The 16,133-nt window shown below is 45.7% G+C and overlaps 1 protein-coding gene and 1 long non-coding RNA gene across 15 annotated transcripts in view; one reads left to right on the forward strand and one right to left on the reverse strand.

The window, feature by feature from the left end:
* LOC132250194 (uncharacterized) overlaps window positions 1-10,512 on the reverse strand; it is a 33,049-nt gene extending 22,537 nt beyond the window's left edge. The window contains exon 1 of the long non-coding RNA XR_009461828.1: window positions 8,975-10,512. This is a non-coding gene — a long non-coding RNA (uncharacterized LOC132250194). The remainder of the gene's footprint in view (window positions 1-8,974) is intronic.
* Window positions 10,513-11,051: 539 nt separating this feature from the next.
* SOX5 (SRY-box transcription factor 5) overlaps window positions 11,052-16,133 on the forward strand; it is a 947,053-nt gene continuing 941,971 nt past the window's right edge. For 6 of the 14 annotated variants that reach the window (XM_059726580.1, XM_059726568.1, XM_059726570.1 and 3 more), the window contains exon 1: window positions 11,053-11,390. The gene's annotated coding sequence lies outside the window, so the exon portion shown is untranslated. Of the gene's footprint in view, window positions 11,391-16,133 lie in introns of all 14 variants that reach the window. The other 8 variants (XM_059726572.1, XM_059726578.1, XM_059726573.1 and 5 more) reach the window with 3 other exon arrangements.

The raw sequence follows: 16,133 nt of genomic DNA on the forward strand, positions 1-16,133 counted from the left end.
TATGAAATCCACAGATGCTAGGGCATCTATTTTTTAAATTATACATAATGGATAGTGAGGTCTCTCATACAGTTTTTAAAATGAGTACCTGAGGTTGGTCTCATAAGATCATATTTAGGTGGTCAAATAGGTAGCAATGACTTCAAAGGACAAGTTGCTCGGTATTCAGCACTTTTGAAAAATCAGGTCACTTATTAGACAACTTTGGCATACATATTTCAGAAAGGTGCACTACGTACACATCTTTAAAGCTGCTAGTAAAGGAGTTTTTACACACAGTAGATCAAAAATATCTAGTTTCATTGTCTTGACTGATTGCTATTTGATACTTTGTGTCAACTATCAACCATTAACATCTATGAATCTATGAATTACCTTTTAATATGCAAAATGATAAAAAAACTTATTTTACATATGCTGTATACATGACTAGATGGAAAACAAAACTAGAATGTGTGCATATTACATTGTCTATTATTAAGGTTGCCTGACATTTTTCATTATGAAATATAGATAGTCACATTACATATATGTGTTTATAAAATATGAAATTACGTTTCTAGCTTCAAGAGAGCATGGTATAATGCTGCAAAATAGCTGTATGGATGATCTGGATTTTCCAGTGTGTAATAGCAAATACCAAGTAATTTGTGGCTCACGTTATGGCCATGTGACTATGTCCTTATGAAATATTTCTATTTGAATATGGTTTTGTGTTATCTAACTTTAAGAAAGTGTTTTTTCTCACACTGTTGTTATAATTTCTCATGCCATGTGTTACTTCCTGTTTCACAACCAGTCAAATAATGTTGCTGAAATTTTAAGGACATCTGGAAAATTTTATAACTTGTGATGACAATTTTAACGATGCAAACTAAGATCAGACAAATCAAATCTCCTCATCAAAGCCTTACTACCTTAGGAGTCCACAAGGAATCACCACTGCACTGAATACATAGCTAAGTTAGGCTTGGAGCACCAAGTTGTGAGGAGACATGCTTGATGCTGATAGTCAGATGGAGTATAATAAATCTATGGAGCTGTTTCTCCAGTCTTGAGTCTACTATAATAATAGTCAGCCTGCAGACTGGGTTCAAAATGGTGCTAAATAAGAACATTTTGCACCCATTTTGCCTTCCCTTTGCACAACTGTGAATGACTGTAGAAGGAGAAAGTAGTGAAGAATCAGGCTCTCATTTTGTGGCAAGTTTTTTTTTTTAATGCAACTTCTAACCAATTTTTTTACATAAAAATATTTTTACCTTATTTTTTTGGCATTTGGCCCTGATTATATTGGCAAGGGTTCTTATATTGCAGTTACTATATGGTACCTTACAAATAGCAGAATGCAATTATTTAGAAAAGGGCAAAATAAAATCTAATAATCAAAACAGAGCTATTGACAATCATAAAGCCAGTCCTTTCCCCAAAAGTCTAGGTGCTGCTGGTAGGCTGAGTTTACAGTATTATTTCATAACCCAGCAATTGCTTTCTAGAAGAAACTCCACTCTCAGTTTTAAATTGGTGAAATGCATCAAGGACTGCCCTGTTACAAATAAAAACCACATACTCACGGCATGTAAACCTACTTTCCTCTTTGTGTTCATGACAGTAATTTAGTGACATTAGAACTTTTGTTACTTGCTGTAAGATGAGACTGAAAGAAAGTGGCTTTACAAGGAAAGATGCATTACCCCAAACTGTATATGCTATCATTTTAAAACTGAGATCAGAGGTCAAGAGAGCAAAGTTAGCTGTGATGCATGTTATCTTTGGCTATGCAGGTGATCTATTTGCTTCTTTAATTAATGTTTTGTTCATGTTCCCTGCATTGCATAAGGCTTAGATACTGTATGTTTACATGCTTACAGCTATGTTAATTTAAAAAAAAATCAGTCGTAAATTTTCTAGGGTTTTTTTTTTCAATCTAACTTACATATTATTGCATCTTCATAGTGAAACTTCAGTCCTTTAGTACAAAGGTAGATTTATAATCAGAAAGAGAGACTGTTCCAGTAATGAGGAGAAGTCTCATTTTCAGTCATTTACAAGACCCTTCTTTTTCTCTCTTCTGTTTAAAGAGGCACCATGGAGATACTAATCATAATCAATCAGCATATACAAATTCCTATACCTCCTGTTACTGGTAACTCTTTAAGCACTCAGTCCTGTTAATACTTACTCACAGGTGTAAGCTGCATTTCAGAAGTCATTAGTGATTTGGTGCATCTCCATTTTTTACTGGCCAGTATGAGACAACTTAAAAAAGCACCTGTTTTTCAGAAGTGATGGGCATTTGTTTTCTGGAAACCCAACCTTTTAATGTATTGCAAGTTGAGCACTCAAGACACTCCAAATCACCAGCCGCTTTTAAAACCACAGAGTGTATTCCTTACTTGAAGTGAATTGGTCCACTGCTCACCTAAGTCATGATCTGATAAAGTCTTCTCTTTCCCTTGCCCAGCCTGACCAGGTGGGTAATGGTGTGGATGAGACTATTGGGATAGGCAACTGAAAAAGGTGAGAGACAAACAGCATGCCTAAAAAAGCAGAGCTGGGCTCCTTTTTTTTCATAGGCACTCTGCCTTTTGGGCCAGGGACAGAAATTACATATAAACCAGATTAAGTTATCAGAAACTAATTTAAACCTGTAATGGAACAGAAGTTGAGTGCATTTAAAACACTTTCAAAATGGCCAAAACCAGTTTAAGATAAACCTGGTTGGTGTAGCATCAGATTTAACTGATTTAGGTCAAACCAGTTCATGGAACTTCTGTCCCGTACCCCTTCCTGGTTCAAGTTAACCCACAGTATCCCAGCATCCCAGGCTGCTTTGCAGCCCTGGGCTGTGCTGTCTGCTCCAGCAGAGCAGGGCTGGCCTCACCCCTCTGCTCCCTAGCCTGAGCAGTATCGCTGCTTCAGCTGGCTGAGAAGAGGGTGGGGTGGGAAACCTGGCTATGAACCCCACCCAGGGTCTGCCTGGTGAGGGCGGAGCAGCCCCTCATAGACTTTGGCTCTGCTCAATCAGGGATGGAGGGGCATGGCTAGACACCAGCCAAGTCAATAGGCTGGGGTGGAGGGGAGGAGAGGGAAGCGGGGTTTAAACCCCCTCCCCCCTCCTCCGCCTCAGCATGCCAGCCTGGCCAGCATTTGGCCATACCTCCTGCCCCTGTGCTCGAATGGGGAACAGGGGAAAGGCCAGGCACAAGCTACTTCACCCCTGCCAGGCAGACTTTGGCTTGTGTCCCTTGTGGGTGGTGGGGGGGCAGGGGGTTTAAACCCTGCTCCTTGGTTCCAGACGCCAGCCAGGGTTTGCTCTGGGGGGGGGCAGCCTCTGCAATGCTTCTGCCCCCCTGCTGAAGTCCTCTGCAGTCAGGGAGGGGGTTTATACCCCCTCCCTCCCCACCTCATCCTGTGAGCCCCTGACCATGGCATGGCCATGCCCTCCACTTGAGGGGAGGGCAAAACCCTGGCAGGGACTGCCCCCCACCAAGCTGGGAGCAGGAGATAGAAGCGTGGCAGGGGCTTCTCTCCCCCTGTGGCAGACTGGGGCTGAGGTCCTGTGTGAGCCTAAAAGGGGGTTTAAACCCCACTTTCCTTGCCTCAGCATGCTGGCCCCAGGCCAGAGTGACCAGGCGCCCCACTGTCTGTTTGAGTTGGGTGGGCAAAAGCCTGGCAGGGGCTGCCCCCATCAGACCCTGGCTGGGGTCCCGTGTGGACTGGGAAAGGGTACAAACTAAAGGTGCACTGATACATTGGTCCAATATCAGATGGGTACCATGAAGAAAATTGTCTATATTGCATAACGGCCCTATGGGGCTGATAATTTGGCCAATAAATGCCTGTGCTGAGCACAGCTGCAGCGCAGCACGGAGCAGAGCCAGCAGCATGGAGATCTGCCTCCAGCTGGTAAGTCGGAAGGAGAGGCAGGAGAGAAGGGTTGTGTGGGGGCAGATCAATGCCCCCCGTGATGAGGGAGGGGCCAGGCATTGCCCAGGGGGACAGGGGTGCGTGAGACATGGGGTGGAGGCCGCTTCCGCCACTGCTTGCACCCTGGGAGCGTGGGAGGGGATGCTGTATCAGGAATCGGAGGCAGCTGTATTGGACATCGGATTGGTATCAGCCGATACATCCGCGTGGCACAGGGCAGTCTGCAGCTGCAAGGTGGAGCCGAAGCCGGTGCTGCGCAAGGTTTTTCTTGCTGGGGACTGGGCTCAGAGCGGGCTCCAGTGGCACTGGGAAGAGACTGCAGCCACCCCAAAATTTGCCTCAGCTCCACTCCCAACCCCACACCACCTCCCGCTGTAGCCCCATCTGAACACTCTACCTCCACCCATGTGCCAGGAAAAGCCAGGGCTGCTCCGGGTGGTGGTGCGAGACTGAGAGTGGAGCTGCGGCAAAATCTGGGGTGGCTGCAGCCTCCTCCCAGTGCTGCTGGAGTCCACTCCAAGCCCAGCCCCTGGCAAGAAAAGCCCTACGCAGTGCTGGCTCTGGTTCCACCCCATAGCTGCAGCCCGCCCTGCGCTGCGCTGCACAGATCGGGGGAACCCCCCCTGCACTCCAGGAGTGCAGGCAGTGGTGGGAGCCACCCCCATCCCATGAGCCAAGCCTCTGTCCCACGCCCCCTCCAACCTCACTCCCTGCTCAGGGCGGGGCAAAAGCCTCACTGGGGCTGCCCCCCCACCAGGCAGACTCCATGTAGTGTCCCCTGTGGGCCAGGAATGGGATTTAACGCCCCCCCCCCCTCCTTTCAGCATGGTGGTCTGGGCCAGGAGTGGGGGATAACCCTGGCAACCCCCCACCCCAGACAGACCCAGGCTAGGGTCCATGTGGGCCAGGGAGTGGGGTTTAATGTCCCCGTCCCCCTGACCTTAGCATGCTGGTCCCAGGCTGGGGCCTGCCCATGGCCACTCTGCTTGGAGGGCTTCTTTCCTCCTTTCCCTTTGGCAGTGGCTGGCAGGTGCCCAGTAGTACCCCCCAGCTTCTGGCCTCAGCCAGAATGTGGCTGCATTTTCAGAATCGGACGCGAATGTCTGTCTGTTCACTTGCTTTTCAGTTCAATCTATGCAGTTTAGATTAACCTACAAAGATTGCATCAATTCAGCCTCTGGCTTTTTGACTGTCTGTACTTAGCCTTGTTGCCTAGCCAGGGGAAAGTGAGATGTAGTTAGTTCTATGCTCTCGTTCCACCCCCATCCATTTATTAGACTTTCTTAAGGCTCCGGGGGCCTATTTGTCCACTTATACCTTACTTTGCCTCCATGTAAATACACTGGGAATTAGGAACTCTGTTCTTAGGATGCAGCTGCATCATGGAGATACACTTAGGCTAAAAATAGGATTTGGAAAGCTAGTACTTGGGAGTTAATTAGAATTTTACTTTACAGCTTATTGTAGATGTCCAGTGTTGAAAAAGGGTTAAAGAGTCAGCTTTTAGAGAGAACAGTTCTGGTAAATTTTGTGCCTAAGGGAAGCGGGGAGACTGCAGACTGAGGTTCCCCCTTCCTTAGCCTCTGCCCCCTTCTTGCTTAGGAGGATTAAAAAATGAGCTGAGATCTCAGACAAAGTTGAGGAGGGTCTGTGCCAAATTATGGGTTTTAAGATGGGAACCCTGCAACTTCTGTGCTGGACCTGTACATGAAAAATGGAGTGAGGGCATAGTATTAATACAGTTACGGCCTTTTGAGGAAATCTATCCCTGTACTTTTCTTCCATCTGTGTGTGTCCACTTCAGTTATACACATCTTTAATTTTACATGTGTGAGTAATTTCCCTGAAACCAAAAGGTTACTTATGGTACTAGTATTCACAAGTGTTTTCAGAGCCTTACTATGGGCCTATGTTATTAAAAGAGAAAGCAGAGGAGGGTTACACCTTAAAAACTAACTCAGTTTAGCCCTTAAGATGCCACCGGGTCCTGCCTTCTGCTTGACTTCAGACTAACATGACTATTATTTAAAGTGAAAGAAAATATAAAATTGAGCTTCTAACTACTTAGAACAACTAAGAGTAAACAGCTTCACTTTTATTTCTAGTTAGCTTAATTTGTTTTAAGGGAACAGTTTAAACTACCCAAATCTCAGAAGCCCAAAGGTAAAAATATTTTTCCCCATTTTGGTTTTTGAATTAACATAGCTGTTTCTTTAGTTTTTTCCCCCACCTCCCAACCCCAAACACAACACATTTTTCTTTATTTAAAAGAGCCTAAATGTGGTATCTCAACTAAGTGAAGTCTCCCTTATAGTTTTTCTACTGTAACTCATTTTATCTCATGGATATTTAGTCTGAAGACAAGTATCTAAGGAAAAGCTGCATGAATAAACAAGGGGTCCTATATAATGGACAAAACAATTGTGCCATTTAATTAATCAGAATCTTTATTGTGGTTTTATTGAAAAAAGTGCTCAGAAGTCTAGTCGAAATATTATATCTGGGATTCTGTATCAAACTTGTGGGGGAAGGGTACCAGTTCTGCATGAATGCAGATTGTTTCATTTGAAATATTTTAGGGTTTTTTTTCCCCTCACAGGAATCAAGGCAGATGACACGATGATGTTATGATGGAGACGTGAGTAAATACTTACTACGTAAAATCAAGAATGATAAAGTAATAGTCTGGGAGCAGGTGGGATTATTCTATTAACCTGATAGCTCTTACAGCAGTGAGGGCTGATACACTCTCACACTAATATGGAGGTATATTAATTCTCTGGCTGCTTCTTGCTTTCACTTTGATTGTAAGATCATCATAATGGTCCATTGTTACACAAGCATGCTGAAAATGTTAAAGTATTTGGACCTGATTTTGTAGCCATTTACATTGGTCTAAGGTGTATAGAAAACATTACTATATCAGAATCACATTAATACCTACTTTTTAGCCGTGTAAATGACAGTACTAGATCCGTGCCAGTAGAAAAGTCTTGTGTTTTTAGAGGGATAAAACAAAAAGGAATCTGATAGTTAATTTGTTTGCATAGCCTAGCATGCAAGCTTGGCTCATGGGCCCCAATTCTGCAATGTGACATGAACTATGACTGCTGAAATCACTGGATGCCGTGCAGGCATGGGGATTTACCCAAATTGTTTTCCCGCCACCCTCGAAGTACTGAGAGTTTGAATGAAATTGGATGTACATTTCTAACCAACTTCACCAAACCAAAAAATAATAATAAAAAAAAGCTTATGGTAGTGATTGTTTGAAATCTTTTATCCAAATACCCTGGTGTTTGGCAGCTCAGATAAAACTGAAACCTTATTAAAACCAATTCTTCTTTGGGTTTTGAAAACTAAAGTCCATCCAAGTTTTGCAAAAACAGCACTTGGAACAAATGGTATAATTTTTGGTCTGCTGTTTTCTACCCTTCAGTAGGTAAGGCACAATGAAAATCATATTTGACACTTATCTTGTTGTCTGGGGGAGGAATGTTATCCTCTCTCCCAGCTGTATCTATGCTACCTAGTACTCCAGTGTATCTGCTAATGTTATGTACACTTATAAACATTTGGGAGGAGATGGAAATCAGGACACATCTTTTAGGTTCTACTGAAAATAATTTGACTGACTAAACATTTGAAAGCACCCAGCAAAAAAATGGTAACTTGTTTTAACAAAAAAGTAAAATGAGACTTCCTACACAAAAAAAGATGAGGCAGTTGGTGTTCATGATGACATCACTAGTTTGTAAAACTAGAGGCATGGAGGCCTGTGAGACAAAATTACCACATTAATAAAGATAGGATCAAATGCAGCTGGCATCAGGCCAATGGGGCTTTTTGTAACTCAATTTTTTCCACTGAACGTCTTCATACTACTGCAGAAGTGGAAAAAAACACATCCTAGAGAGCGTAATGCAATCTTTACACCTGTTGTTTTTTGGATTCTAAATAAAATGCATTGAGACCCTTCTTTGGCTTTTTCTTTAAATCCTGCCCCTGACAATAATCACTGAATTTCCTTTCTTGCATTCAAATGCTGCTCCGTTGAATGGGCCCACCCAGTGTCATCACCAAGCAAGGAGCTGAGGTGCTTATAGGGAAAATAGGTTCCATCATGTGAGGCTAAAAGGCGGCTGAAAGGGCTGAGCAGTCTAAAGAACATTCAGTCAGAGTAACCGGAAGAGGCCTGACCTAAGGCCCATCATTTATGGCTTTGATTACAGAAAAGGGAGTTGAGCAGCATTGTGTGTCTAGGTTCAGTCCGGCACTGCCCTATGCTGTATGTAGTTATTTTATAGAATTGCACAGTGGGACTAAAATACAACCATTTAGTAATGGGTACCATTATACTCCTACTTTGTAATGGTGTAAATTGTTGCAGCAAAAGCAGGACAATGGTGAATCAGGTCTTCTGTCCATGTCCTTCCCCCACCTGTGCACACTTCCTACTGGGACTTCCTACCTTACAGGTATGGAGAATGCAAGTAAAAAGAGTGAGAAAGCTCTGTCTCTGGCTGTTTTGTTGTTTTTTTCCCTTCTGTTTCCCCACCCCCGAGAGTTTGAAGTCTCATTTATGGGTATTATCCATGCTGCTAATGCTTTCTGTCCTTTTGCATCAAAGAGTAAAAATCATTTAGGGATGCGCACACAGAAAGAGATCATATACAATCAGGCATCCAAGCAGAAAAAAATGATTGCGATGCTCATGAATTGTAAAGGCTGACTTGTTAAGTCCCTGAGAAAGCAGGGAAATTACTGGACTCGTCCCGGTATCAAATATTGGTAGGAGATAAGCCTTCTGTAGCCGAGATTAATAATAACCGAAGTTACTCTTCTTTGAACGATTTGGCTGGGGGCGGGGGGGAGTTCTGCATTTCCCACTGGCTGTCACAAATCAAGTGACACTCGAAGCTGGCCTGCTCAGGCAGTTTATAAAAGCACGTGCTCACTAATCAATTAAAAACAAAAGCCCCTTGCAAGTAAACACAAGAGCAAGCCACAACCCCCCAGCTCTGCTTGCACAGAGCCGACCTACTTGAGTAATAAAAAAGGACGCGGATCGCCTCTTTTCCCCTCCCGCAGCTCCAGGGTGTAGATCTGAAGATGTCTCTCTCTGTCTCCCCCCCGCCCCGTGAATGCATCGGGAGTGGCGTGCGCGGGCGGCCAGAAGTCGGCTTGTCTGCGAAGTGGGGCTTAGCCCAGCCCGAAAGGGAGAGCGGAGCGGGGGAAATCATCCACACGCGCAGCAAGCGCACGCCCCGCCGCCGAGCCAGCCGCCAGCCTCAATTGTAGTCCTGCTGGGATTAAGAGTAAACAGTATGTGGTCATTGATCTCGGGGTCGTGGTGTTGCACTCTGGGAAAGGCTGGGGGTGCCTGGAGACATGGCTGCGCTCAACTGAGGCGCTTCTGAAGAAAGATGACAGAAAGAAGGGGGTGGGGGGAGGGCATTCACAGGGGGGGAGAGACTAGGAGAGCTAGGGATCAGAGGGTGCCCCACCCCCCCGGCCCGCCACCGTCACCGCACAGGCGCCCGGCCGGGCCCCTGGAGAGCGGACAGGCACAGGGGTGTGTGTGTGTGTGTGAGAGAGAGAGAGAGAGTGTTTTGGGGGAGAAGTGACAGGAGGAGATTCTCTCCTTTCCTCGGGAGGGCGGGATGAGAGAGACTTTGGGGGCATAGGTGACAGGTTGAGATTGTCCCCCTTTGCGTGCGCGTTTGTGAGAGAGTTTGGGAAGTAAGGTGACAGGTAGAGATTGTCCCCTTTGCTTGCGTGGAGGGTGTGTGTGAGACGGAGGGAGAGAGTGTGCGTTTGGGGGGAGAGATGGCACGTAAAGATTGTCCCTTTTGCTTGGGGGTGTGTGCGTGTGAGAGAGAGAGAGAGAGAGTTTGGGGGGAGAGGTGACAGGTAAAGATTGTTCCCTTTGTTTGGGTGGAGTGTGTGTGTTTTAGCCTGCTCTGGGTGGAAGAAAAACAAATCCGCTGCTGTTTCCAGTACATGAAAGTCAGCGTAGAGGAGATTGCTGGGACCTGCTCGTGGGTTGCGCTGTGCTCCAAGTCTGGGCACACTTTCATCACCCTGCATTGCCGAAGGGCTCCCGCCTGCTGATGTAACTTTTGGGCAGGACTTCTCTGTGTGCCGAGGGAAGCCGATGGGCTCTTTCTCTCCCTGGAGCAAACCTATTAGCGTGGATGAGCCCCACGGTGACTCTCAGATGCTTTTAAAACCGCCACCTTCTTAAAGAGTGCGTGGCTGTTTCAGCTCCGATTCATTCCCCCCCCTCCCCCCTTTCCCGCCGGCGCCTATTGCACTGGTTTCTCCCCTGCTTGTGAGAGTGGGGAGGCGAAAGAACAATAAAAGAAGCTCAGACTACTTCACTTACTAGCAGCTTCCAAAAAATAAGGGGGGGGGGGGAGAAGTCGGGATCAGGAAAGTCTCCAGCCCAGGGATAAGGAAGATTAAGAAGGGAAGCTGAAGGCTCCCCAGAAGCAGGAGGCGGCCGTGCTCTCCTGTCCTGGGGGTCACTCCTCGCGCCGTGCGCCTTTCCAGCGCGCTGACAGGGGCTCGCCTGGCCAGGGGCTCCTGTGGACACCCCCCCCCCCCCGAACACTACTAGAACCACGGCCAATACGCGCACACACCACCAGCACCCCCAGCAACAACCAACACACACACACCCCAGCACACACCCCCAACACATGCACCAGCACTCACACCAGCACGTACACATGCAACACACACACCCCCTCCACCCCCAGCAACAACACACACGGTCCACCAGCACACACCCCACCACCCCCAGCACTCCCCCCCGCATCAACAACATACACACACCACCAACACCCCGCAGCAACAGCACCCCCCAACTCCCGGCTGTTTGCTCGCAGCGAGGAAAGGCGGGGGCCGGGCCGTCCCGGGACTCGGCCGCCCGTGGCGCGCAGTGCGGTGCGGTGCGGCGCGAAGTTGCGGGGCGCGCGGGGGGTAGAGCCGCAGCCCGGCACTGGCTTGTCCGCCCGGCCCAGCGCGGCCGCCCGCAATGGGCAGAGCCGGCTCGCAGCGGGGCGGGCGAGGCGGGGCGGCGCGAGGGGGGCTCCGGGAAGGAGGTCAGGGTTTGTTTAGGAGAGATCAGAAGGGAGCTGAAGTGCGAGCTCCCCGCTCCCAGGGTGTCGGAGGTGGCTGGAGACTGCACAGAAAAGCTTCTCCTCCCCCATTGTTCCCACTGTCTCTCCCTCTCTTTCTGTGGGGTTTTTTTTGCCTTTTGTTATTTGCACTCGCATTGTGGTGTTTGTCTCTGAAGCCGCCTCATGACCAGCGCAGGGATTTCACCTCGTCCTTGAGGCACAGGCGCGCACGCAGAGCGGGAGAAGGGGCCGAGCGGCAGCCCGCGCCCCCTCTGCCCAGCCCCGAGCATCCTCCCGCCTCCCTCTCGGGCCAGGACACGCTCCGCACGGCGGGTAGGTGCGCGGCCGGCTCCGGGCCAACTTCGGGGGCAGGGCCGGGGGCCCCGGGCGGCTGCGGGGGGCTGGCAAAGTTTGGAGCAACTTGTCCCGCCTTTTCCCCCGGCCCCGATCCCCCCCTCGGATCCGTCCCAGCGGCGCGCTGCAGGGCGAGGAGCAGAGCCGGTCCCCGAGCTGGGCTGGGCTGGGTTGGGCTGGGCTGCGGGCCCCGGAGACAAGAGGTGCGGAAGGGAAGAGAAGGGAAGGGGGGGGGGAAGAAACCAGCCCCTCTACCAATCAGTGCGCGGAGCCCTCCCCCAGCCCGACTCTGCCTGGTCCAGGCACTGATGGCCGGAAAGTTAAGGGACTTGACTCTAGAGGGGGAGGTGATGAGCAGCCCCCGGGGAGAGCGCCAATAGTCACCCGCGGGTAAGAAGTGTGGGAATCCTCCCCTACGAGGGACCTGCTTCCTTAGTACTTAGAAATAAGGGCCCTCAGCCTGGCTGTGCTATGCTTTGCTTTTTTGGTTTAACCCCCACCAGCAGCCCAAGGCAACTGAGGCATGTGGGAGGCATGCAGGCGGTCAGCACATCCATCAGCAGAAAAGAAGAAAGGGGCTTGAGCAGGATTTTAGGCAAGCGGGGGGGGGGGGCAACCACTGAGGAGCTAGATGCCAAGCAGATTGGAGGTCCTAGGTTGTTTCTGATGTTAGGCAAACCAAATGTTAGCCTTAGACGCTTTTGAAAATTTGGGGATGGATTTTTAGAAGGATGCCTCCCCCTTGCTTTCAAGGAATATGTTCAGTTTTTTGCTTTATTCACATCCAGGGAAGACACCTTATTCCAGGTGCAGAGCAACAGAACACAGCGGCCTGGTTCTTCCTCCTGTGTTAAACTCGGCTCGCAGCCCACTACTTAGCTAAAGTCAGCAGCTGAGGTTTAAAAATCAGATTCTTCTGAGCCAGGGGCATTTCTTGGGCTTTGTACAGCAAGTGATAGCCAAGTATTGTAGCCCCAGAAACTTGCTTGATGAAGGATACTGTATCTGTCATGATTTCTGTAGCTCCTTAATCCTTCCCAGTGGTAGAAAATATCATTGCCTCAAAGGTAGATCCTTCTTCCTGTAAACTGTGCTGTTTACAAATATGGAACTAGGATTGAAGGGGTAAAGTTTTGTGTTTTGAGATCCAGCAAGGTTACAGCCACAATGTTTGTTTTGTAAAGTTCTTCTGTGCTCATAAAAGGGAAAGGCTGGCATCATTTTGTTCAATGGATAGCATGTATATTACTACATAATTTGACAATGAAAACCTGGCTATTATGCATGGAAATCTTATATCAGAGATTTTTTGTTGTTGCATTTAAACTCACTTGGTTGAGCGCTACACTGTGTGCGACACAGAACTTGAAAGCCACAAACATCTCTTGTAAACAAACTGACATTTGAGATGGATTGGCTATTTCAAATTAACTCCATTCAACTACATGTATGTGCAGATGCATTCAGTTTAGTCTAGCATAAGTTTTTATAAATGTTGGAAGCTAATACATGCCTTTGGAAAGCAAATATAAGCATATACATATTCCCTATATAATGTTATGCTTCTGTTTACAGAAGTTTTCCTAGGCCATACTTGTTCTGCTGTCATGATCTTGTAGTAGCAGGCAAGAATCACTCAGTAATTCTTTAGATGTTTACTAGTAAACACTGAAATGGTAAGGCATATGTCTGAGATGCATACATTTAGGATAATATGCTGGTGCCTAACCAGCATATTATCCTATATTATCCTATATTATCCTATATATATATATATATATATTATCCTATATATTATCCTATATTACTGCATCTTCGTATTTTGTATGACTTGCCCCGCTCGTTTAGGCTGATCAGCATTGTTAAGCTGCCAGAGATTTAGCTCATATTGATAATTTCTTAATGTTCAGGATTGGGAAACAGTTCTTCCCAGATAGTTATCCTAAAGTTCTACAATTAGGCCTGAAATAAGTTTACAAGTAACTTTAAATACTAGTATGGAAAGTATGAAAGAAACAAAGCACCAATAAGTGTGGGTTGGTGGTGCTGGCAGTATCCTAATGCAGTATGTGTAAGAGGAGCTTTGCCTCTGCCGTAGTGCTCATACCTATATAAAATCCTGTGATGTAGATTTATGGATAAATTGAAAAACAGCATTGTGAAACATGTTCTAAGATTCAAGAGAAAGTAATGAGTGATCCTTCCAAAAAATACAGCAGAATGCTACAATATTGCCAAAACACTGCAGTGATGTTGGTGGAAGCCATGATATTCTTTGACCATTATAAATAGATTAGTATTATTATAAGAATTCTTTTCTCATTAGCAGTGAAGTATGTTTTCCTCTCTTCTACATACAAACAATTTGGTGTTCATTGAACGGGCCAGGAAATACTCCCACTGATGGCAATGGGAGCCATGCCTGCAAAAGTACTATATAACTGGGCCTCAGGCTGTTGGAGTGACCTTTTACAATGTGTAGGTTTTGTTTAATATACTATAAACTCTCCTTTTGTAATTTTGGTTTTATTTCCTTCCACTTTTTTCTTTCTCTCTCGAAGACATTAGAGATTGTTGTATGTGGTAATTTTCAGATCCATATAGGTTTACACAAGGGTTTGGTTCAAGGTTGAACCAAAGGTTAATTCAGATTCACGGTACTGAAATATTGCAAGTTGTTGGAGACTTCTACCTCTTTTGGGTCTGTACCAGTTCCAGAAAAGTTTCTTTCATATTAGTTAATAGACCAAGTTCTAAGATCAAGAAATTTGAATCCAAACCTGTCTCCCCTCTTGAATTTCAGAATGGAAGAGAGACCTCAGGACTCAGACTTAATGATCTGGTCTGGGAAAATCTTTATGATGTTTTTTATTTCCTTTCATTGGCATTTTCTATAGAGGGTGAGAATGCAGCTTGCTTAGAGAAGAGGAGTATGTTTTTGCACTTATGCACAGGCTGCTAAAGGAGCTGAAGTCCCATAAGTCACTTGCTACATTGAGAGGCACCTTAGAAACATGTAAGATTAACTCATTCTTGTAGTATTTTGCCCTTGTATGCCTCATGCCTCTTTAAGGGTAAGGCATATATATGTACAGTGTGTGTTTATAAGCAACATGCATAGTCTGCACATACTTTGCTTTTTAGTTGTGGAGAGCATATGCCTCCTTAGTGTCCAAAGAGGGTCTTGTCTAATATTTTTGACAGCTTTATTTTCTGTCAAATCCAACCTGTCTCTCTCTTTCTGTGGATCACAAACATGAAATAAGACTCAGGTAATCCACAATGGGATCTATTAGTATTGGCCATTTTCAGAGGCACAAAGGACAATTACTTTCTTTTCCTACTGATCTCCTGCTGGCTTTCCATCCACTTGGGAGGCAGGTGATTGTAAGAATGCTATTTTGCCCAGTACATCAAATACCTACAGAATCTTTGCTTGCTAAAGTTACTGTTCCTAAACCCAGTGGCAACACCAGAAATCGAACTTGAGTGGCCCTGAGCACCATCTCCTACTGTGAATGAGTCACATAGTCATCAGCACTTTGCAGAGTTAAATTTTATCCACTGGCCCCGACAGTGCTGGCAATTGTCAGCTAAAAGACCCTTTAGTGAATTGTCCCTTAACAGAGAGTCTTTCCCCCCTCCTTTGTTGTAGTTTTAATTTAAAAAATATCCTGGAAAGGCTGGTGGCAAAGCAAAAGAGCATTCCTTTGCCCAAATTTTCAGAGATTAAGGAATTAGGAAACAAACTAAGGAATATGGGTCAAAGGTTACTTTTTTGAAGGTTATTTTTAAAGAATAGCACCTCCCAGAATCTCATAGAGCTCACAGTGCGGAATCATACATTGGCATATAGGGGGTTTGTGACCCATTGTACAATACTGGGGAAGAGTCTGTCATGTTTTGGTTTGATATCAGATGCCGGAGATTTGGCACCAGAGAACCTGATGCTGCTAGTTACTGAGCATTTTTTAAGAGATGCTGCACACCTAAACTCTCCATCGAAGATGTTCATTATCTCCTGGGAGGTACTCAGAACTTGACAGAGTAAGGAGCATAATAGAGAATGAGCACTTGGTTGCCTTACTAGGGAAATACTTACGTTATTGGGCCAGAGTCGAGCTGTAATTAGGGGCCTGCAGATGTTCAGAGTTACCCCGGTTTAACTTTAAAATGTTTTAAAAACAAATTTAGTTAAACTGCTACAAAATGCAGCACAGTCACTCTTTAAATCTAATTTAAACCTCTTATTTATGTATTCAATTTCTTTACTCAGTTAAGATAAACCATTGACTGGTTTAAATTAGATTAAGAGTGTCTACACTATGTTTTGCAGCTGTTCATGTAAATCAGTTAAAATCATACCTTTAGTTAAGCTGATCCAGGTTGGAACAAAGTTTATGGGTTCTGCATCTTTAACTGCTATCAAACAAAAACTGCTAATTGATGTGAGTAGAAGTAAGTTTTCAGTTTTTGGTAGTCTTGTCTGATGTTTTTGATGTAATCAAAAACTATGGGAAGTATTTGTAGTATCTTGGCTAACTAAGTGTTTATTCAATCAGAACATATGGATTAAAAAGTTAATTTACAATCTTTTTAAAAAATTAAAATACCTGTGACTATTTTAATGTCTCTATTTAGTGAATGGAAGTGTTGTTTCTCTCAGCAGGGAATGCCATTTTTAATGATACAGCAACTTACCTCCTAGCAGGAGGCAATCCT

This window comes from Alligator mississippiensis, chromosome 4, assembly GCF_030867095.1.
Source record: "Alligator mississippiensis isolate rAllMis1 chromosome 4, rAllMis1, whole genome shotgun sequence".
Classification (NCBI taxonomy): Eukaryota; Metazoa; Chordata; order Crocodylia; family Alligatoridae; genus Alligator; species Alligator mississippiensis.